The sequence below is a fragment of the Pongo pygmaeus genome, chromosome 12 (assembly GCF_028885625.2).
Source record: "Pongo pygmaeus isolate AG05252 chromosome 12, NHGRI_mPonPyg2-v2.0_pri, whole genome shotgun sequence".
NCBI classification, from domain to species: domain Eukaryota; kingdom Metazoa; phylum Chordata; class Mammalia; order Primates; family Hominidae; genus Pongo; species Pongo pygmaeus.
The window spans coordinates 119272716-119297725 of record NC_072385.2 but is presented as its reverse complement, the minus strand read 5'-3'; positions in this window follow the sequence as shown (position 1 = coordinate 119297725).

The window sequence follows — 25010 nt, the reverse complement described above, 5'->3', positions numbered from 1 at the left end:
ATGTTATCCATGCATCAAGATTCAATTCAAACCTAAAGTTCTCTACTTCTAAATAGAATTAAACATTCTATTCTCTGCTGTCCTTCATCTCTTAGGTTTCATTGTACTATAGTTATTTGCATCCAAGAGGCAATATGATGTAGTGGAAAGAGCAGGCACTCTGAAGTCAGAGAGTCATAGATTAATAAGCTCAGCTCTGTCAACCCTTAGCTGTAGAAGTTTGAGTAAGTCACTAAACCTCTCTTAAATTCAGCTGTTTTCTTATCTATAAGAATTGCATGTCAATGCTGACCTCATAGGATTATTGCAAGGATCAAAATAAATTAAATATGTTAAATGTACTAAAGTGGTACATAGCAGGTAATCATAAACCACTTGTTGTTGTTATTATTATTACTGGTATTACTACCATTGTGTTTTTATTACCTCCCACAAGAATATTAGCTGAGAATAAGAATTATAACTTGATCACACTTCTGTGTCTTATAGCACCAGGCCCACTGATTTTCAAATCTTAGTGCTCAACAAATATTAATTAAATTAATTTTGAGTTCTTCTTCTGAGACCCCTGCTATCTAACATATGTTGTGTGACATTTATAAGGAAGATATCAATCTCCATAGTTAAGATGATAATCATAGTAATTCACAAGATTGCTTTGGGGATTAAACAGAACAATCTTTATAAATTATAAGGTGCTATACAAATGTTGGAAATTCTTTAGGGGAAAAATGCTACATAAAGGAAATCTTAAGAAGTGGATCTGTTTAAAGGTAAGGTGAAAAGAAGTATTTGAGGAGCAAGTAAAATTGAGCACCTGAGTGGAGGTCTCTGTAAGTGCCACATACCAAGAGGCAGCAAGGAGACCAGTCTAACGCATATAGAGATGGTACAAAGACCAGCAAGTAGTTTGCTGTCTTTCCTCTTGCTGGGCAGGGAATAGTGGTGGTGGCTCCTTTTCCTGCAGGGTGACAGGTGAGAAATCTCTGGTGAATCCAACACAAAGAGTCAATGCACACGGAAGGTTGGGACATTCCGTTCTGGGTCTGGGAGCCCATAGGAGTTATGTTTGAATGTCAGATAGGACATGAAAGAGCATATTCAAACTGTGAGGCAGATGTAGTGGATACCTTGAAAACAATCTCATTAATTAAAACTGATTAATTATTAAAATGGTTTTTAACCATGATGCTAGGCCCTAGTGTTACAGAAATGAGTGAATTCACATTTCCTATCTTTACAATCTAGGAGAAGAAACAAATGTTTAAATTATCAAGTGCAATAAAATTTTCTGAATGTTATTATAAAATTCTGTGTGGGGTTGAGTAGGAGCACGGTGGAGCAAGTATTTGGTGTTAAAAGAAAAACTTGAGACAAATTAAATTTAGTGGAGTTTATTTGAGCAAAGAATGACTCATGAATTGAGTACCACTAAGAACTAGGGGAGGTTCAGAGAGCATCACCCAGCAATGTGGGCAGGCAGTATTTGTACAGAAAAAGGATGTGGGATAGAGAAACAGCTTAATTGGTTACAACTTGTCATTTGCCTTATATGGAAATGGTCTGATCAGTTGGCAGCTTTAATTGGCTGAAGCCCAACTCCTATGATTGGCTGAGATTCGGCTGTTTGTTACAAGAATATACTCTTAGGTTGCATTTTTTTTACATATTAAGTTAGGTTTCAGTTTTCTATGTAGGAATTCAAAGTATGGAGGGAGCTTTAGGTCAAATTTAAGTTAATTTAACATCAGTAATACTTGGTAATAGCAACAGAGGTTTCATAAATATTATAATCCCTAATTTTGCGGTAAAGCATGGGGAAAGGGTGTAACAGGAAAATAAGCAGCAGGAATGAAGGATAGTATGTTGTGTTAATTGCGACAGTTTGATTTAGCTAAGTGAGGTAGAAGCAGTGAGAGGTGCAGCTAAATGACTGACAGGGATGAGATCATGGAGAACCTTTTATAACAAGAAATGTAGACAGGGTTTCCACCAGTAGGTGATGGGAAGCTACTGAAGGATTTTAATCAAAACAATAACATGAGCCGATTTGTGTTTTCAAAAGATTGCAACGAAATGGAGGCAGTAAATGGTCGATGCTATTTTGTTAATTAATGGAAGAATGGATATGTAGTTTTTCTTTTTAAGCCCTTCAAGCATCCCACACAGTGGTAGGTATTCTGCAGGTTAAAGGAGATGCGTTTATACAAAATATTTCCTCAGAGGCCAGTAAGGGCTGGATTAGTTGAGTAAAGCTCCATAAGGAAAGAAATATTTGAGTTGGGCTGTGAATAAATATCAAGAGAGCGATTTGAGGAGGAAGTAAAATTGAGCACCTGAGTGGAAGTCTCTCTAAGTGTCACATATTACACTTACTATCTAATAAGAGAGAAGGGAAATATGGATACTCAACCTCTCCAAATCTGATTCCTCATCTGTAAAATGCAGACGATCATAAAGTCTACCTTATGTAACTGTTAGGAGTAAATGATTGAATTCATATTAAAAAGTAACCATAATTCCTAGCACACAATATGTTTTTAATCAGTGGTATTCATTCAAATGGAAGGAGATGAGTAGATCTGAGATGTACTGGAAAAAATGTAGAGTTTTAGGTCAAATTAATTAATATTATGTAGGACTAACCATGAGCTAGTCTTGGTACAAAGTCTTTTTTGTGTATTACAGTATATCATATAACCCCTGTAACAGATTTATGGGTTTGGTACTATTATTGTTTCTATTTTATGCCTGAGAAAACTGTGTTTTAGAGATAAGTACTTTGTTCAAGATCAGATAGATATAAGAGGCAGAGCCAAGACTGAATCTATGTCTAATTCCAAAGTTTATTGTCTCAACCACTACATTATACCAGCTCTGATATTTACTTGCTGTAGTACCATAGGCAAACTTTAGCCATTATGGGCCAGTTGCTTCACTCACTTCCTCTACCCCGTGAGCATACCACCACACAATATTTCTCCATTACAATAGAGATTGGCTGTATGATGGAGTTATGGCCAAAGGCATATGAGCAGAATTAACGTATGCTGTAACTGCCAGAAATAGTTGAGTCAGAGTGAGTGGGTGTTAGCCACTGTTGACAACATTTTTAAAGGCACTACAATAAATGAACTCAAGTAAGAATTGACTAGTTTAGAAGCAGAAATAGAAGAGAATGGAGAGAATTCAAAGATACAAAGTTCACAGAGTTACAATGCCAACATTTTTGGTTCTAAGATACTACATTTAATTAATTATAAGACATACACTTTTCGCATTTTAATATATTTGACTACGGAATGGTCCTTAAAATTTCCATCATCTCATAGTCACTGTTGACTGCGTGATGACTGTGACACAGTTGTCATTTCCTGCACATGTGTAAACTTGCTACTTATTCCTATGCTTTATTGAATAACAGCATCTCTTAAATATTTCAATCAATAAACCATTAATGGGAATTTGAAGAAGAAATATAAATAAAGGTTGTATGTGAATGCTTTCTCCTGACAGGTGGATAAAGCTTCTATAAAATTAAAAACAAAAATGAAAAATGTGTCAGCATTGAAACATATACAGCAATTATTACTAACTTGGAAGAAAATCTTGGGGACAATAATGGAGTATTTAAAAAAAAAAAAAGTACCGTCAATACTTTCGATGACATAGAAGATGATATTGCATGAAAAAACACAGGTATCCACAAATATTAGTCAGAAATCTATTTTTAAAATTTAATGGTGAATTCATAAAATTTTTGAAATGATTTAACCAATTTCCTTACTTACATTTGCCTCATTATATATTTATAAAATGATATATAATATAAAAATATGTCTCAACTTCCTTTCTGATAAAGCTGAATAAAGTCCTATCAATCTTCCAGGGAATAACAAATATAAACTTCATAAAAAGCACAAAACACACTGTAGGATTAAGAAAAGACAATGGAAAACAATCAAAAGGAGGTATTTTCTAGAGAGGGGTTGACAACTTGGAAGAATACAATAAGATGAATTTATTAGTCTTATAGTTTTAACCTGAGAGAAGACCTCAACCACTTCACTTTATACAGAAAACCTGCATTTCTTCTAGACTAGAGAGACTCAGAGAACAGAATTTACATAAACCATAGCAGCTGTAAAGTGAAGAGAAACTTCCAGAAAAATGAGAGGCAGAGTCCTAACTTCTATGCATATACTCTACTCCAAACCTCTGGCTGAACTCCAAGTTTTGCATACACAGGGAAAACTTCAGGCTCTCAAGCTAAGGACAAATGAACTGAACTAAGGTTGGAGCTACCAATGGAATGACAACAGAAAGACGGTTTGAGCCCAATCAAGTAAATTGCCAGCTAAAAACCACCATAAAAAGAACATTTTTTAGGAATACTACAACAGAATCTAAAGTTTTCATCACATAAAAATTCCAGTGTCCTAGATATCATAAAAAAATTCTTCACACAAAAAGAGACAGGAAAATATGATCTTTGAATCAGATAGATGAGAATTTAAGTCTTAGGACTAGCCATGGCATCTTGGACAAGTTTCTGAATTTTGCTAAGCTCATAATTTCTTATCTAAAGTATTTTTAATTTAAAAAAAATCTGAAGTCAACCTCATTTTATGAAGTTTTGTCAGAATCACAGGCAATAATGCATAGAGTACCTGCCACATAATAGCATTAATCTGATATTAATAAAGCACCTTGGTCAACTCAGAGGAGTAGGTTGGAGCTCATCTTCCAAAGATATGAATTAGTGATATTTATTTAAACTAATTAAATTACCAGAGAGAAATTCAGTGACACCTTTTGGAAACTGGCTTCACATTATAAGATTTTGACGCCATTGATTCCATCCTGAGTTGGATTACATAGAGAAATATGCCTTCTCTAGTTCTTAGGAAATCTAGACTAATATGGTTATCTCCCTCATTCTCAGTGAAATAGTCACTGGAAATTATTCTGTATTTATTAAATGATTTGTTTAGAAAAGAAGTTTGGAAAAAGAGGGAGACTTCCTTGGGAATCAAAATGTGTGTTTGTTGGCATTCAAAACATAAAAGATTATAAAATTGATATATTTTAGTGAATATATAGTTTGCCCACCTAGCTTATCTTCTAGTGCTATATTATCATTCATGACCAGGGCGTAGTTTCTATTCAGATTGATCAGACTTTCAGAGCAGTTGAAGGAAGCAGCTTTCCAGTGATTCTTCAACAGGACAACATAATACATTAGAAATAGTTGGAATTTGGAATTAGATTAGTAGTTGAATCCCAGTTCATTTATTTACTGGCTGCGTAGCTTAGAAAAATGTTTTAAGCTCTTTGAGTCTTGGGTAAAATAAGGTTATGGATACTTCCCTACAGTTCTTTGTATGTATGTATGAGTGTGTGTGAGGGCAAAGTGAAATAATAAGTATAAAGATGCTTTATAGGTGCTTACACTTTACATTGATGAACACCAAGAGGCAAGACTATCAAGTTCAGATGCACTATGGCTGGAAAAAAAGTGAAAATGTTTGGAGACTTTTCTGAATCCTTCTTATCTTTGTTTCATATTCACTCCCCAGATAAGAACCAGGATGATTTTAATAGTGCATTACTCACCTCATCTCTTCCTTTATTCCTTATCTTTCCTCAGAGTTCACCTAGCTTCACAAGAAAGTCTAAAGGCAATGCTATGGGTTGAATGGTGTGAACCCGGGACTTTTCATCCCTTTGCCAATGCCAACTCCAAAACTACCATGCTCTCCCTGGTTATCAACTTCCTAACAGACCACCCTTTTAAGCACTTGATAGTTGCACATGGTTTCTATTTGTCCTAAGTGTTGACTTTTAAATGCCTTTCCGTTTCATTTTTTTTGTCTCATGGACTCAAGAGGAAAAAAGATTTGAAACCTAGTAGCAGGACAGTGTTTCTGATATGCACTGAATGGCTTTGTCATTTTCTTCACTGTTTTTAGGCTGGCTAAGATTTAAACCTAAAGTGTCTCCTTTAAAACATCTCCACTCCTTTAAAACATTATTCATCAATTAGAACACATTCAGCAAGACCACTGACACTTTTCACAACATGAATTGAATTCTCCTTGTAATAGAAAACTAAACCAATATCTTATTGTCATATCAAATTCAGTTATTTTTGCTCAAGTTCAATTTAGAACAAAGGTCAACTGCAAAACAAAACAAAAGTCAAATAACAACCAAAAGAGAATTTTAAGTTGAGACGGCATGTTGTGTTAACTTGCTAGTAACTGGCCATGCCATCCAGGACTTAATCTTTATTCAAAGTTTTCTGTGATATTGTTTTGTACTGAAGAGGTCCTAGGAGGTTAAAGAAAAGGGTACTCGCTCCATGCTGGGGGACAATGATGGTGAATTCTGGATGATCAATTGGGTCCTTGCAGATTCAATCATTTCTTGTTCAAAAACACCTCAATAGGTTCTTTACTGAAATTTTATAAACAAGGCTTCTGTATTCATCTCCCAGGGCTGCCATACCAAATTATCACAAACTGAGTGGCCAACAGAAATGTATTGTTCACAGTTCTGGAGGCCAGAAGTCTGAAATCATGGTGTGGGCAGGGCTGCTGCCTTCTTGGACCTCTGGGGGAGAATCTGTTTCATGGCTCTCTCCAGCTTCTGGTGGCCATGGGCCACCTTCCTGTTCCTTGGCTTGTTGACACATCACTCTGATGTTGGCCTCCACCTTCATGTGGGGTTCTACCTGTGTGTCTTCTCTGTTCCCTGTGTCTTCTCTTAGTCTGATAGTGGATTTAGAGCCTGCCCTATTCTAGTTTGATGTCATCGTAAATTACATCAGCAAAGACCCTATTTCCAAATAAAGTCATATTCTGAGATTCTGGGTAAACCTAAATTATGGGGGACATGATTCAATCCAGTACAGCTTTTCTTGGGAAAAATGAAAACACGTGACTGGAATATATGCACAAAGTAATTCTACCCACTTTGATTCTGCCATGTGGTGGAAAAAAAAAAAAATGCCTTGCCTTGGTAACCGAAAAGTACTCACCACGGTGGCTGTAGCTTTCTTCAACTCTGTGTGTTGACTGGAAGGCCACACTTCTAAGTGACTAGGCAAGTTTCCCAGGCCTGTAGCCTTTCTCCACCTGCTCTTACTTTTCCTGTAGCAACAAGAAGAGAGAAAGACTGACGTCAGGTTCTTTCTCAAACGGGACATTAAACTGCTGGGACTCAATAAGAGTCCTCAACTGTTTAGTTCCACCGGCATTATCTCCAGGGGAACCCAAATAATGAATGACAGTGCCTTACATAGTACTAGTATAGAGAAAGAACTGGATTTATTCTTATCAAATCTAAATATGAGACATTTCTTTCAAGAAGGACCTTATATTGGAAAAAAAAAAAAAGAGTTGAGTAAATGGCAGATGATCTGGTAAGAAATGACTCAATTTACAAATACAGTTGAATGAGAATTTCCCACACTGCTTTCATGGAACAAACCCTATGGGTTGCAGAATCGATAACCCATACTAAGGGTTTAAATGGAATTCGTCTGGTCCCCATATAAAATATGCCGATTCTGAGCAACCTCTTGTGCCTAATTCCATATTCTTCTAATTTACTTGCCTCTTTACAGTTTTAAATATATTAGAGATCACAAGTGTACCAGTGAACAAATAGTAATAATGATATCTACCATTATTTATTGAGCACCTACTATATTCCAGGCACAGTAATTTGCATTCAACATATATTACTAAATTCAACCTCACTGTGAGGCAAGAGTTATTATCCCAATTTTATAAATAGGGAAATTTAGGCCTTTAAACACCATGGTTTTTTTCCATCATGCTACACTGCCTTACTATTCCTGACATAGATATGGGTGAGATGTCTTATAAGGCCTACTCAAAATACTGGCCCCTATCTCACCAGGACCACAAAGTTAATAGTTTCTAATGTAACATTCATATCATTTGTCAAATTTCTGTTATTCCCTTGAACAAAAAGTGAATTACTTAATCTCTCCAAAGCCTCAGTTTCCTCACCTGTCAAGTAGGAAAAATAATGCTCATCCTCCAGGGTGGTCATATAGAAGTTTGTCTGTCATAAGAAGAGTTCAATAAATTGAGGTTATTATGTTCACTGTGCTTTAGCAACTGGTCCACCCTTCAGAGAGGCTACTGTCATACCTCTTTCCCAAAATATCATGTCATAGTCATCACCTGTCCCTGAAAGCAGGGTGTGCAGGTGATAGGAGATGGAGCTGGGAGAGAAGCGGCTCAGGGCCACAGATAATCTTCAATAATTTCAACAAGTTCTTGAAATCACCTTGTGAGCACATAAATTACTCTGTCCTTCTACTCAAATTTCCAGATGGTGCTGAGTTAGGATAACTCAGAACTCACAGCTTCTGCTGCTGGACAGGAGAGAGGCAGCTGGGGGCAGACAGCAGGACCCCAGCCATATATATTCAAGGCACTTCCAAAATCTAGCCTAGTGACTTATTTATTAATTATACAAATAAAGTACTTCATTGAGAATAAATATATTGCAACAGTAACCTGCAGAAGGAAAATTTTGTTCACTGATTTCTCAGTTTAAATCTATAACATTTGAATCCCTCTGCTCTCACAGACTCTTAGATTTGAAAAAGACTTTAGAAACCATTTCATTTAAAAATAAATATTCATTTTATGAATAGGGTAATTAGAGCTCATGATTAAATGGTTTGCCAAAGATAACATAGTTAATTTAGACAGAGCTAGACCTAGAAACTCAGTTTTATTTATTTATTTTTTAAATATGAAGATACCCTCAAAACAGGGTTTCTCAACCATGGTGCTATTGACATTTTGGGGCTGGATGATAATTTGTAGTGGGGGGACGTCATGTGCATGTGGAATGTTTAGCAACCTCTCCCAGCTCAAGAGATGCCAGGAACAATCTCTAGCCCCTCAACATCACAATCCAAAATGTCTCTACACGTTGCCTGTGAGTAAAATCACTCCAGTCGAGGATGACTACCTTAAGACTTATTCTGGAAATCAAATGAAATAATGAACATGCTTCACGATGAATTGTTGCTTAACAAACAATGAAGTGTTGGACATTTACCAGTGATTGTTATTAGGTCCAGGGATTCTGTTTCTGAATGTTGTTTTCACTCTCTCATGTAAGAAGTACTTGGGTGAGGGTGAGATAAATCCCCAGTGTGGAAAAGGGAACAAGAGAGTTCATAGAGCTCATGTGGCCTTTGGAATTAAACCATGGGATCAACTCAGAATGGATGAGATCAGAAGTCTACTATGCCGATTATACCCTCGCCTATTCATCTTCAGTCCATTAATTCTCAAGCAGCCCCTCTTCAAGGAAGCTTTTCTGAAGTCTTCACCCTGGGTCTGGGGTTGGTTGCCTTTCTCTGTATTCCCAAGCTCCCTATATATTTCTTAACTGCTGCACTCACCACATTGAGCTATAATGATTTGTTTACATGCCTGTCTCTCCCTGTAGACACGGATCTTAGAGGAAATGATTGTGTGTTATTTGTCTTTATATGCTTAAAAACTCATGCAATGCATGACTTAGAAGATGATCAATTAATATTTGATGAATAGGTAAAAGAGTGATGCAATGATTTTTAAAAATAAAATGAGTAAGAGTTCTCCTTTCTCCATATCCATGCCAGCATTTTTTATAATAGCCATTCTAATTGGGGTAAAATAATGTCTCATTGTGGTTTTGATTTGTATTTTCCTGATAACTAGTAATGTTGATAATTTTTTTCCATATACATGTTGGCCATCTGTATGTCTTCCTTTAAAAACCTTTATTCAGATCTTTTCCCCATTTTAAATCAGATGGTTTGTTTTGCTATTGAATTATCTGAGTTCTTTATATATTTCAGATGTTAACCCGTTGCCAGATGAGTAGTTTGCAAATATTTTCTCCCATTCTGTAGATTGTCTTTTCTCTCTGTTGATTGTTTCCTTTCCTGTGCAGGAGCTTCTTAGTTTGATGTAATCCCACTTGTCTTTTTGCTTTTGTTGCCTGTGCTTTTGGAGACTTGTCCAAAAATTTCTTGTCCAGACCAATGTCATAAACATTTATCCTATGTTTTTTTCTATTAGTTTTAAATCTTTGAGTCTTAACTTAAGTACTTAATCCATTTTGAGTTGATTTTTTTTGTGTATGGTAAATTTTGTTTATAGTATATTGGTGGTAATGTAAATTAGTACAACTGTTATGAAAAATAATATGGAGGTTTCTCAAAAAACTACGACCCAGCAATCCTACTACTAGGTATATATACCTAAAGAAAATACAATCCGTGACTGGGCGCAGTGGCTCACGCCTGTAATCCCAGCACTTTGGGAGGCCAAGGGAGGCGAATCATGAGGTCAGGAGATAGAGACCATCCTGGCTAACACGGTGAAACCCCATCTCTACTAAAAATAAAAAATAAAATAGCCAGGCGTGGTGGTGGGCACCTATAGTCCCAGCTACTCAGGAGGCTGAGACAGGAGAATGGCGTGAACCTGGAAGGCAGAGCTTGCAGTGAGCCGAGATCGTGCCACTGCAGTCCAGCCTGGGCAACAGAGTGAGACTCTGTCTCAAAAAAAAAAGAAAGAAAGAAAGAAAAAAGATAATACAATCAGTATGTCAAAGAGATATCTGTAGTCTCATAATTATTGCAGCACTATTCAAAATAGCCAAGATATGGAATCAACCTAAGTGTCCATCAACAGATGAAGGGAAAAGGAAATGTGATATATACGCACAAAGGAATACCATTTGTCCATAAAAAATACTGGAATCATGTTATTTGTCATAACATAGATGATCCTGGAGGACATTGTTTTGCTGTTGTTGTTGTTGTTGATAGATGATCCTGGAGGACATTGTTTTGCTGTTGTTGTTGTTGTTGTTGTTGAGACAGAGTTTCTCACTGTCGCCTGGGCTGGAGTGCAGTGGCGCAATCTCTGAAGAATACTGTTAAGTGAAATAAGCCAGCCAAGAAAAACAAACACTGCATGATCTCATGCATACACTGAATCTAAAGAAGTTGATCTCATAGAAGTAGAGAAAAGAATAGTGGTTACCAGAGGCTGGAGAGGGTAGGGAACTGGAGGGATAAGAAAAGATTGGTCAATGGGCCCAAGGTAGAGTTAGACAGGAGGAATAAGTTCTGGTGTTCTATTGCACTGTTGGGTGACTATGGATATTGTATATTTCAAAATAGCTAGAAGTGAGTATTTTGAATGTTCTTACCACAAAGAAATGATAAATGTATTAGGTGATAGACATGATAGGTACCCTAATTTGATTTTCCCACAATGTATACGTGTATCACAACATCACACTATATCCCATAAATATGTACAATTATTATGTGTCAATTAAAAACAAAATAAAATGAATGGATAAGCTTTAGAGATATAGAGTCCATTTACCTTAGATTATGAATAGAGCAAAGAGTTCCCAGGCCAGGCAAAGATTTTTCTCTGAATTTAGCTGGACAAAGAAGAAAGTCAGCAGGTAGCTGCTGACAGCATCAATTCAAACAGTGTTCTGAAACATCTCTGAATAAAAAAAAAAGTGTGCATGTGTGTATTATAAGATGAAATTAATTTACAATATTCTATTTTATGGAGGAGTATGTGGTTAGAGGGAATACTAGTTAAGCAAGCCTCAAGTAATAATAGCTGCTCTCTAAACTCCCTTCTTAGGAAGACAGATCCATTTGCCTGCTGAGTATTATTTAGCCAAGAGGGATAGGCAAGGTTGGACCAGAGAGGAATCCCTTGGAACAACAGAGGCTGAGCACAGCCATTGGCTTCTACTTTTATTGCCTTCCTAACCCACCTCACGCCCATGCAGAGCTCAACTTCTCCTCTCAAGAAGTGGTGAGCAACTATTTAAAGAATATCATTCTGGCTGGACTCAGTGTCTCATGCCTATAATCCCAGCACTTTGGGAGGCCAAGGCAGGTGGATCACTTGGCCAGGAGTTCGAGACCTGCCTGGCCAACACTGTGAAACCCTGTCTCTAATATATATATATAAATTGGCTGGGCATGGTGGCACACGCCAATAGTCCCAGCTACTCAGGAGGCTGAGATCATGCCACTGTGCTCCAGGCTGGGTGACAGAGTGAGACTCTGTCTCAAAAAATAAAAATAAAAATAAATAAATAAATAAATAAATATTTTGAAGCAAGACCAAATCATTGGCTTGGCCCCAGTTTTAATGTAATTGGCTGTATTATCACAATTGAAGAAACATCCTGGAATTGTACTGGGAAGAACATAAACAGTGGAAGGTCAGGAAAGGAAGAGCTAGTGAGGGAGACTTTAAAGTAGACATCCAAGGGTCCTGTGGGCCAAAGGTGGCCTGTTGGACCCTTAAAAGCATTTATGATCTTGACAGTGGGCATGGTGACTAAGGCTGATGCATGAAGCCATACTCAATTTATGAAACTACCAGTATTTACCTGATTCCAAGTTTACTAGCAACTTTGACTTCCTGTGTACTTTGTCTACGGGGAGTGTATTGTTTAGACCAAAAAGAAGAGTAGGCCTGGCTGACAGTTTTCTTTTTCTTGGTAAATGCACAACATTGTTCCTGGTTTACATAAGTAAATTTACTCAGTAGGAATTGACCTTCCCAAATATGATCAACTCTGGAATATTGATAAGTTTGAGTTTCTTGACCTATGGGACTAGAAGAGCTAGTTCTGAGACTTCTGTGGTTTCAGCAAAGTAAATACCAAGCAGTGAGGCCTCACCACGGCCACTCTTACTCTAATGTCACATCTGTCCTTGCCAATGCCTTTATCTCCACTTTCTCCACAGAACACTAAAATATCCATCCTTAGGATTCAGTCCAACTGTTTCATAACAAACTGCAATCATAAACTCTTACATGATGTCACAATAGCATCAGTTCAATCATGATTTTCTTGCCAAGTAAGCTCCCCTGAATATAACTGTGATTGTTTTTCTACAGAAACCACTCCATCTGGGATGCATGGGCTCCAAGAGAGCAGTGCATCTCCAAATCTGATAGACATCCAAGACAATTCACTCGAAATTTTGTTGTCATTCTTTTTTCTTTCTTCTTTAAAGTGCCAGTCCTCCCCAAGATTCTGGGAAAGGTTCTGATTTTGTCATTTTAAATCTGTTCTTTCTCTACAAAGAAGATCTATTCATTTGCAATTGACAAGTCTTGGAAAATACAAAAGAAAAACTTAGACTGGCTAATGCATTTTTAATATTTATGGGCACAAAGCATATGTGTATGTTTGGTCTACTGCCTAGTGCTTGGTAGAACTCAGAATGTGAAATAATAGTCACTTGAAAAACCTAAAACTTGTAAGGAACAGAATAAACACTTTCCCAGAATACTCTGCAAAATGTATTACCCTGTGCAGGGTAGATTTGGAAGTGCTGCATAAAGCTGAAATAAACACCTGAGTTATAAGTAGTGAGATGATCAATGCAGTTGAGTAAATGTTGAGATCCAGAAACATCTGGAGAGTTTTTACTTCCTCACCTGCCATCTCTCTGCTGTCGTCTTCTTCCAAACAGTGCTCAAATTGGTTTCTTCTAAGCTGGAGGGAAAGAAAAGCTCCTGAGCGGTTCAGCAAATATCCCAGTGTTGCTGACAAAACCAAATAATGAATAGTGCCATCTCTTCATTGACAACTGCTGCCTCCGTTATCAGGGTCTGTCAGCTCGCTCCTCTCAGGTGTGCATGCACTTCTGAAACCTGTGTCTCCACCCCTGCCATTCGCTGGGTGCCTCTAATGGGCAGCAGAACATCTTTGTTACTGTGCATCAGCATGGAGTTGTCAAGGAAAATGGCCGTCCCTAGGAAAAGGAAAGACAATAGAGCTTCAGTCGTAGGATTTTCACAAAGGCACAGCCACATTTCAAACCCAAACTACCCGAAGTAAAGGCAGATCACAGCTGCACCTTCCCAGTGATGAGGCCCAGGAAGTGTCAGCCACATCTGTTAGCTCCTGTTTGGTTTTGATAGTAAACCTGCCAGAGTTCTCCATCAGCAGTTGTTCAGCTCCGCTGAAGCTGTCATCTCACCAGGTAGTTGAGCTACCTGTGATGCTCCACATCACAATTTATTGGGGGAATATAACACTGTGGCGGAGAGCGTTTAAATGTTTTTCCCATGGAAGTCACATAGTAACTATTGTGGCTGAATTCTTAGATTTCCGTTTTGTAATGATTGCTATTTTTATTGCATTTCTTAGTTTATAAATCACTCTCCTATACATTATCTTTTCATTTTAGTCACCAACCAGTAAAAGGTGACTATTATTATAAAAGTGCAGAAATAAAGAGGATAAGTAAAATTTGCCTGTGATTACTCAAAAAAGAGAGAGCCAAGACTCAAATCCTGGACCTCCAATTACAAATCTTGCCCTCTTCCAATCTTGGAACTTATAAAGTCTAAGCAATCAGAAGGCACAGCTCAGCAGCTGGGGTTTCCAGGTTCTAACTTCATTTGTTAGGCTTTGTACTCTCCTGCAAAAATTATCCTGAAAATATTTAATTTGGACCTGAGATATTTTTGAGGATTACTGAATCTGCACATTATACAATGTATACGTGCACACACATGCCCCCTTGACATATATATGTGTGTGCGTATTAAACTATCGAGCTTTTAAAATTTTCTCCAAGCAAAACCATAATAGACAAGTTGGAAATTTGTATAGTACTTGAGAATCAAGATGAGAGATGTGTGGCTCCAATAACTAGGAGATATAGAAGATACCAGATCCAACGTAGCTGCTCCTGGAACAGATCTTACTCAATGATGTTGGCACATCCAGAGAAAGAATATTCCATTTTAAATGAATGGTGAACACAAAAAACAAACTGAGAAGGGAAAACTGCCATTACTCTGGTCGGGGGAGAAACTAGAGGACCATTCCTTGCAGGAAGGTGGGTGCCAAAATGCTTCACCCAGCAAATAATAGTTGCAGCAGGCCTGGTGCTGTGTCTGAGTATGCAGAGATAAATGAGGCATGGAGGTGTTTTCCTGGAGCTCACAGAAAATAAAGCAGGCAGCTAACAGACCATTATGGTGCAGTGTGATAAGTCCAATGAGAGCGACACTCAGAGAGCCATGGGAAGCCAGCAGACGGACATCAGTTCAATCGAAGCATTCCAAGGGTTTAAGAAAGAACCTAGGAGCAGAAAATTCTGGGAAAGGAAAATAGTAAGTGTGTCATGAACACAGTATAAGGAATAAAGACCATTGATCAGATCTCTGTGTCTGGAGTGAAGGGCGCATGGGAGGAAGTGATAAGAGATGGATTTAGAAAGATAGTCTGACGTTGGTCATGAGGTTTTCCTGCTCGTCACCAGGCCATGGAGGAAGGGGTGGGGATGGACAAAAGTTAAGCCTTTTAAGCTTAAATTTAAGGGGTATCATCAAATTGCTTTTTAGGAATATTCTTAGCAGTGCACTTAGGATGACCAGAATTGGGTGAGATTGGGAGGCTATTTGCAGCAGGTCTGAAGAGATGTGCTGCAGGTTTGAAGTCAGGAGGTTGCACTAGCAATGGAGGAAAGCGGCTGTGAGTGAGCGACAGTGTGGGGTAGCCACCCAGCCTGGAGGCTCTGCTGTGTCCTTTCTGCACTCAGACCTCATCCACAGAAGCCAAACTGGGCCCACTGAGCTGCCTCACTATCTTCCACCCTGGACCACAGTGAACAATGCCAGGAATGGGCACCTAACTAAGTGAACCAGTCAGAAGGCTTCTGTAAGACTTTTCAGCCTTGAGCTGGAAAAAGAAACTCCTTTACCTATTAAGACCTACAGCAGGCAGCAGACATTTCTCCCAATGAGAAGTGACCTCATTACAGTAGGTGAGAATAAAAGTGACACACTGAACAAAACAAGCGTCCAGAGATGGAAAACAAACTTTTTGGATTCAGACTCTACAATCCCAGATACGATAAAACCACATCAGCCTTGGGCACGCCATCGAGGCCAAATATCCCCTCCTTTTCTGCTCACTTCTTTTATTTGGGATTTAGTCATTTGCAACTCTTTGAGGTTCTTAAGTTAAATATTGGGAATGAGACAAAGTGGGACAGAATGGGGAGACCTGAAAAAATGGAATTATGGGACACAGAAACAAGAAATGTGGCGGGTGCATCAAACTTAATATAGAGTATATCAGGGTTTGGCAATTTCTTTCTATAAAGGACAATAGTAAGTATTTAGGCTTGGAAAGCCATATGGTCTCTCTTCAACTACTCACCTCTGCTGCTGTAACATGAAAGCAGTCAGACATATGTAAATAAATGACAATGGCTATGTTTCAATAAAACTTTATTTACAAAGACAGATGGCCGGTCAGATTTCGCCTGTAGTCCATAACTTTCCAATCCCTAACCTGCACAGTTTACTTTCTTTGGCATTAATTCCAAGCTTATCAAGCATTCTCTTTTTGCCAACTGTAGCTCTCATATTACCTTAATATTGAGATGAAGGGGTATTATGGATTAAAGGGACAGCCACCTTCTTACCTGGAAAAGGACATCTCTGATTATCTGTTTAAAATTTGGCATCTCCTTTGTATACCAGTCTTTCAGTACATGAGTGAATATTTGGCCCCAAGTGTTAGCTATCTGTGGATATACCAAGAAAGTGTAGGTTCTGGCCCCAGAAGCCTAGGTACCAGAACCCAGGCGATGTCAACTTCATTGAGGCAATGCCCCCAGAGAGGTTGCCTGCCTTCTCCTCCTCATGTCCCCTCTGCGACACAGAGGGCCACCTCCTCTCTTGCAAACTTTATCAGAGATTGCATTGTAATAGAAACAATATTCTTAGTGACTTTGTAAGAAGCAGCAGCATTAAGAAGCATCCTGATATCCTATTTCCTATTTCCAAGAAGTTGAATTTACCCCCCGCCTACTCTTTCTTACACTTTCTGTTCCATCTTAATGGTTTTGACCTTCTGTTCACCCTGTTTCAAACTGTTAAAAAGTGCCAGATGCTAGATTGTTGACTTTGGGCATATCTCTTAGCTTCTCTGAATGCCATGTGCCCATCTGCAAATAGAGGAACTAATTTGCATCTATCTCACATGGTCACTTGGAGAGTTAAATTAGATAACAAATATGAGAATGTTCCTCACTGCAGAGTCTGGTCTGTAGTGCTCAGTGCACACACCATGATCCTGGAGGGCAGCAGGTGAATTATGCAGCCTCCATGGTCCTTGAACAGAAGCCCCCATAGAGAGATGCTCAAGGATTATTCATTCAATAGGTTGTTTATTCTGCACACGTGGTCTGGGACCCACTGGAACAGGATTGATCTGACACCCTGCATGACTCTGAAGAAGAGAATCTAGGGAAACCCAGGCATGAGTGCTTTTGTAAATAAATGTAGCAACAGATGGGTGGAGTTAGATATTTTGTCAACATAGAAATCACTTTCCCAAAGTGAGTTTCCCCATCTAAGGATAGCACTCTTAATTTCTACAATTAAAAATACCTGCCATATGTTAAAGTCTCTTTTGTAGCAGCTTTTAAGTGAAACTACACATTCCCCAGAATTGTTTGGTATGTTAAGGCAATTGGAATTCAACAAGTCAGGAGACCTGGATTGCGGTTCACCCTGCCCTGGCTCTCAGCAAGGGGCTCTGACAGAGCACTCTCCACTGCAGACCTTATTTTCTTGTGTACAAGTGCACAAGTAGATGATTTTTAACACCCTCTGAGTAGTCAATGTCTGACTAAAATATACTGCATTGCATAAAGATGAGACTGAAGAAGAGAGTAACTTTCAGAGAAAGATCCTGTGCATGTCACTGTGGCAGTGGAGTATGAGGGTGTGTATGTGGGAGTTAGGGAGGATGTGTGTGTTCGGGGGAGGCAGGGTTCAGAAGGGTATGCAGTTTAGGTGCAGACTTCCTAGAATCACCCAGACAGTGACTTAGCACCATGTTCTCCAACTTTGGAGTTGAGCTTGAATATAGCTCAGATGCCTTGTCAGTGACCATGCGATGCCAGGACCTTCAGAACCAGGCAGACCTGGATTCAGATCACAGCTTAGCCACTTATTTCCTTTGTGAACTTTAGAAATTGATCTAATCTCTCTGAGTCTCCGAGAACTCATCCTAAACATGGGCATCATATACTGCATACTTTCCAAGGTTTGTATGATGATAATGAGTTTTGAATGACGGCCCATGTCACATGACAGGCCCTCAACAAATGCTAATGATGACAAATTCAGTGCTGTGTCTGCCCCTTCTCCCCCTCTGCTGCCTGCTCTGTAGTCTGGGTGCTCACTGCCTCTTACCTGGATCATAGCATTAACCTCCTAGTTGCTCCCCCCAGTGCCAAGCTCCCTCCTACCCCAACCGCTTCTCTATGCAATCTCCCAAAGTGTGCTTTTATCCTTAAAACTTTTCACCAGTTTTCCACTGCTTAAAAAATAAAGCCAAAACCTAATAATATGGCAAAATCCTTTTAAAATCTTTTAGCCCTCATGCCGCCTTCATACTAACCCTATTTTAGCCTTCCTAGGCTGCCCATATTTCCCCAAAGAAGCCAAGCTCTCTCACTTCTCAGCCTTTGTTCAAAGTTGTCACCCCCGCAATGTCATCACTGTCCTTTATCACTCACAGAAATCCCATTTTTTCAATAAATAGCTTCAAGTAATTTCTTCAAGAAATATTTTCTCAAGCTAAATTGTCACTTCATTCATCCGTTCACCATTCAGTACCACTACACATTTGTTGACTATCTGCTATGTCAGAAACCATGCTTGTTAATAGGAAGATAGAAATTAATCACCCATCTCAGCTTTTGAGAGTGCCAAGTCTGATGCCAGACAGGAGGATGTGGTCAGCCCATCAAATGCCACGTGGTAAACACCACCATGGAAACATATACAGGTTACCTTGGTGGGGTCCAGAGGAGGGAGAGAAAACTCTGCCTGGGCTGGCAATGAACATTTGTCACTGTTTTTCCTTAACTTGGCTCTGTGTCCCCACCCAAATCTCACCTTGAATTGTAATCCCCATAATCCCCACATGTCAAGGGTGGGACCAGGTGGGGTTGACTGAATTATGGGGGCTGTTTCCCCTAAGTTGTTCTCGTGATAATGAGTGAGTCTCATGAGATTTGATGGTTTTATAAGTGTCTGGCATTTCCCTTGCTTGCACTCATTGTCTCTCCTGCCACCCTGTGAAGAGGTGCCTTCACCATGATTGCAAGTTTCCTGAGGCCTCCATAACAATGCAGAACTGTGAGTCAATTAGACCTCTTTTCCTTATAAATTACCCAATCTCGGGTATTTCTTCATAGCAGTGTGAGAATGGACTAATACAGAATCATGTAAACTGTCTTTTAGCACTAACTTGGTTACTGTGATTGTTTATATGGCTGATTCCCTTATAGATATTGGAACTTCTGGAGTGTGTCCCTCTGAAACCTGGCCCCCCCAACATAAGGTCTGAGTGTGCTTGAGTGTGAGATGGTGCAGGATATTCTATCCTCTGCAGTCAGGGACTCCCTTGGGGACTAACATGGTAACAGGACTGGCACTTGGCTTTAGCTAACCTCCAGGTCAAGATAAAAGCTGTCACATTAGCAACAATATTTAGCAAAATGGACCAATGCCAATGACAGAAACACCCTTTTCTGTTTCAAATGGCAAATCTGTTTGTTTCATCATTAAGGAAGGAGATCGACCTAAATTCCAGCTTAGTTGATTTCACGTCACACTTGGCAAGGGCATTGATAAAGCCATCTATCTGTGCAGGTCTGGTTGGGTACCCACAGGTTTCTGACAAGTACCCAGAATGACATCTTATACAAATATCTTAGCCAGGGCCAAAGTTTCAGGAGACTCACTCCTCAAACTAGCAACGCTTCCATGAAATTTCTCTGAGACTGATTAAAAACAATGACAAACAAACTATGAAACATTTTCAGCCATTGTCATTATATACACTATAATGTGTACAATGGTTCACAATTTACAAAGTATTTCCACACATCTCTTTTTATTTGAACCTCACAAATTTTAAAAATACTATACCCATTTTACAGGAAGTGACACACAGGTCAAGTGATGGGTGCAAGGCTACACAGCTGCACAGTCCAGGCACTTTCTGCAAGCTGAACACACTCCTTGTGCAAAAGTGAATATCAGAATACAGAGATCCCCGATTTCTTGCAACACCCAATGTCACCCAAAGCTACAGCTTCTTAACTTTTCACTATATCTCCAAGTACAGGTTCACTTCCAGCGCTGTCCCTACAAGCCATCAAGGAGAACTGGAGGTGCTGATATCCCAGGGAAATGACAGATGCCTTTAAGATCTAGAAGGCCTCACATGAAGGGGAAAACAGACTGACTTATTGTGCCCTCAGAGGCTAAAACTAGAACCTAGGAACCAGTAACAGGCAGACAAGGCTGAGCTCCACCTAGAGAATTCTATTCTATGTTTACAGCCAATGACTTTGAGAAGTAGCCAGCTCAAACTTCTGAGATGCCCAGGCATCCTGTACCTGGGATTCAAGCATCAGCTGGGCCTGAACTATGAACTCTTTTTAAATCCGTTTGTCTACTGGGCTTCTGGGGTCCTTTTGTCACAACCTATTGCCTGTGGAATATAACTGCCTCTGCCTTCCTGGGCCTATCAGTCAGAGGAGGTGTCATCAAAAAAGCCTTTTCCTTATATTGCTATCTTGGTGACTCCAGGAGCAGGTGGACAGCAAGGCCATCCTCCCATGTTCATGTTCTTTTTCTCTCTCTCTCTCCCTCCCTCCCTCCCTCTCCCTCTCTCTCTCACACATACAGACACACACACACACACACACACACATACACACAACTCCTGTATCTCCCCCAGGTAATCAAGTGTTGGCTTATATAGGTACCAACAAGCCTCATCACCCACATTACAAAACAGCTCACAAACTCAGTGTCATTCCTAAAAGAATATCAGCCTCTGGTCCACAAATAATTCTCCTGCTTTTTAAAACTCATATGTGGCCGGGTGCAGTGACTCACACCTGTAATCCCAGCACTTTGGGAGGCCAAGTTTGGGTGAATCACTCGAGGTCAGAAGTTCAAGACCAGCCTGGCCGACATGGTGAAACCCCATCTCTACTAAAAACAATTCAAAAATTAGCCTGGCATGGTAGCGGGTACCTGTAATCCCAGACACTCTGGAGGCTGACGCAGGAGAATCACTTGAACCTGGGAGGCAGAGGCTGCAGTGAGCCGAGATTGCGCCACTGCACTCCAGCATAGGTGACAGAGCGAGACTCCATTTCAAAAACAAACAAATTAAAACTTATATATATATATATCTGCTGTTGATTCACCTTGGCTCCAAAGAGTTAAAGAAACTAATGGCTAACGGAAATTACTGAGTTTGCAGGATGGCAGATAAGAAAAGACAACTTGCTGAAACACTGAAACGCCATCTGCTTATGAGATAAAAGAGCTGGGGGCAATCCAATAGAACCAAGATGGCTGACTGAAGTTTGTGCAGAATAGTTTGTTGATGTCACTGCAAGAGAAAGAAAAATAATCTACATAATAGAAAGAGGAAAAAAAATGTAAATTCCACATGTGATGAATTTACATATGTGACCCATGAGTTAACATGAAGAGATAACTGTATATGCCAAAAGACATTCCAGAGCTCCCCTTTCCTTCCGCCAATCACCTGCTAATCCCAGTAACCACCCCCTAAACCTTTTCTAATAAAATTACAGCCTTAAATCTAGCACCGGGAGACAGATTTGAGGTTGACACTCCTGTCTCCTTGTAAGTCAATTTTTAATATAAAGCTTTTCTTCTCTCAAAAACTCCATGTCATAGTATTGGCTGCTAGTCCATTGGGCAGCAAGCCCGCTTTGCTTGATAACATCAATGGAACTTGCATTTTATCAATTCTGCACCTTTTATCACATAAATTAAATGATAATCTATTGCATGTTTATGTCAAAGAAATTTATATTAATGATGGAACATTATTTGTCCCTTTACTAAATGCCTGCTGTACATCAGGTCCTATGCCAGGAACTTTACATACATTATACCAGTTCTCATCCCGCAAGTTATAGGGTGCCCCGCCCATTTTCCAGATGTTCACAGAGATTATGTTCCCTGATAACAAAATAGTTGGAATTCAACCTTAATTCTGTCTGACTCTAAAGATGGTCTTATTCCCAATGCAATATGCTGCTGCAAACCTTCCTAAATGTGCAGCCAGAAGTTAAGTTTGGATTCCAAGTTTTATATACAAAGGCCACTTTTATTTTCAGAGTTGCTATTAAGAAAAAAATAGGGTGGGGGAGGAAATATGACTAGAGAATGAGGTCTCAACACCAGGTTGCATGGTTATTTATTACAAATGCTGATTTTTTTTCTCTCTTTCCATTATTTACTTGTTCAGGGAGCTAGAAACAGGAAAGCAGCCCTAGCGATTCAGCAGCTATTTAAATAGAACAGTGTGGGGATTGTGTACTCAGTCCACCATAATTGGAAACTGTTCCTACCGTGCACCAATATTTCAAAAGCAATACAACCCAATTCTCGACCCATGAATCAGAGCTTTCCCTTCTACCAGCATGAAAGATTGGGGCCAGGGAGAACTGGGAGGAAGATTTCTTTTAGGCACAGGTTTTGCAGAAGAAAGCCGACAAAGAAGAATCTCGTTAACTGAATTTTAATTAAATATTAGATTAAATTAAATGCATGGCACTAGCTGTGCTCACATGCTAGAAAACATACTCTCTATTCTGAAAACTGAGTCACATACCTCTCCGGCCAGTTGTAATGGTCCCTGTAATTCAGTGTCCTGAAATAAACTCACTTTGCTACAATTATTTATATCCAAGCAAGATCTGTTGCTGGCAAAGTCATTGCCTTCCAAATTCATGTTAATTCTCCCCTGCTTCAAACATAATAATTTCAATTCAGGTATCCCTGGCTGCCAATCTCATTTTTGGGGGAAATGAAATTATGGGTTTTGAAACTGAGCAAACCTGACCTTACTATATTGCACTGGATGGAATACTTTATTTTTCTAACCTCAGTTATCATGTCTTAAAACTGGTCATACATTGAATGGGCATTGAGAGATTAAAGGAGATGATGTATTTAAAAGGGCCAGCAGCATCTGATACCCAGTGGCTCAGTAAATACTATTTCTGCTCTTTCTTTATTCTGTAATTAAAGATGCAATGAACATTTTTGTGTCATTATCTTGTTTCTCTCAACCATATATAAATGCAAACAAATTTTCATGATATGTGTACCTATATTCCAGGTGCTTTACATTTATTATCCTGTTTACACTACATTGTGAGGTTGTCAGCATTATCTCCATTTTACAGATGAAGAAACTAAGGCTTACCAAGGACAGATAGCTTGCCTGAAGTCAAACAGCAGGTAAACAGCAGAGCCAAGAATTAAACCCAAGTCTGTCTGTCTCTAAAGCCTATGCTTACTTATTCTTTTAAAAAATCTTCACTCCAGCACAGCAGTTCTCAAATAGTGGCAATTTCATACCCCAGGAGATATTCAACAGTCTGGAGATGTGTTTTATTTCTGCAACTTAGAGGAGAGGGGCATGTGATGTTACTGGCACTTAGTGCTTGGCCAGGGATGCTGCTAAACATGCTACAAGGCACACAGCAGCCCCCCACGACAAAAAATTATTTAGTCCAAAATGTCAATAGTGCTGCTATTGAAAATCTCTCCTCTGGCATTTATCAAAATTGGTCTCGTTTTAATATAAGTGAATGTAATATCCTCATACTTCTGAATTTAGATGTTCATTCTTTATTGATGAGCAGGCACCAGAAGATTGTATTTTTCTAATCCTCTGCAAGGCAGAGATTTTCCCACAGTGTGCTACATGTTCATACTGTCAGTTTCACTCATTTCCGCAGCACAGTGTCTATTGTCTCATGGTTTCCATGGTAAAAGGTCTATCTGCTGTTTGCTTAGATCATTTTTTGCTTGTTCATGCCATTTTGAAAACACTTTTAAAAATGAAACTGGCAAGGTCAAATTTAATATATTCTTCCCTCTTTTTCTCTTACTCATTTTTTCTTGAATAAAAACATATAGCATGCCTCAGAATTTAAATGGTTCACAATATCTATAAAGAGTGCACCGGTTCTAAGGAATGCTGGAAATGATTACTTATTTTAAAAAAGTTATATCTTACTAGATATAAGGTTCTTGGGGCTCTAGTTCCCTCCCCAGCTTCATTTGACAGACAAGGACATGGAGACCAAATAAACTGTGATCTACCCAGAAATAAACAGCAAATTAACACAGGGCTAGACCAAGAGCACAGGTATGCTGACTCTTGGGCTGGTGTTTTCTTCATCACGCACTTGGGATTTTATGTTGCGAAATCCAATCAATATACACACACTGGGGTGTGCAGACTTGCCGGCATGCTCACATGCACACACACACAGATACACATTTAACTGCATTTTGCCTTTTTGTCTTTTCAGAAGACTTCAAATAGTGATGGTTACCAATCTGTTAACTGAAAACCTAAAGTTATGATATAACTGATCTCTGCTCTACAGAGGGGCTAAGAGGGAATAGAGGCTTTAAACCACTTAGAGTCCAAGATAAGAGATTGAGATACGCAAACTAATTACTCCAGACATCTGAAGCCACCAGTTGGGTTTCTGGCATTGAATAAGCCTGATATAGTATGCAAAGAGTGGCATGAAGCTACTTTCCATCTCTCATCCCTAAGTACATCCCCATATTTCCTCCAAGGTTTCTTCCATGAAACATAAGTAGGACAGACATATCGCCACAGGTTCAAAAGACATCAATGGCCTCCCATTTCCTAGATCGAAGCTAACATCTTCAGTGTGGGTATAAGCTGGTCTTACATCTCTAGCCTACCCTAGATATACACCTGCCCCTCATCTTTATGTCTAAGAGTTTCCCAGAAGGTTGACTCTCATAGAT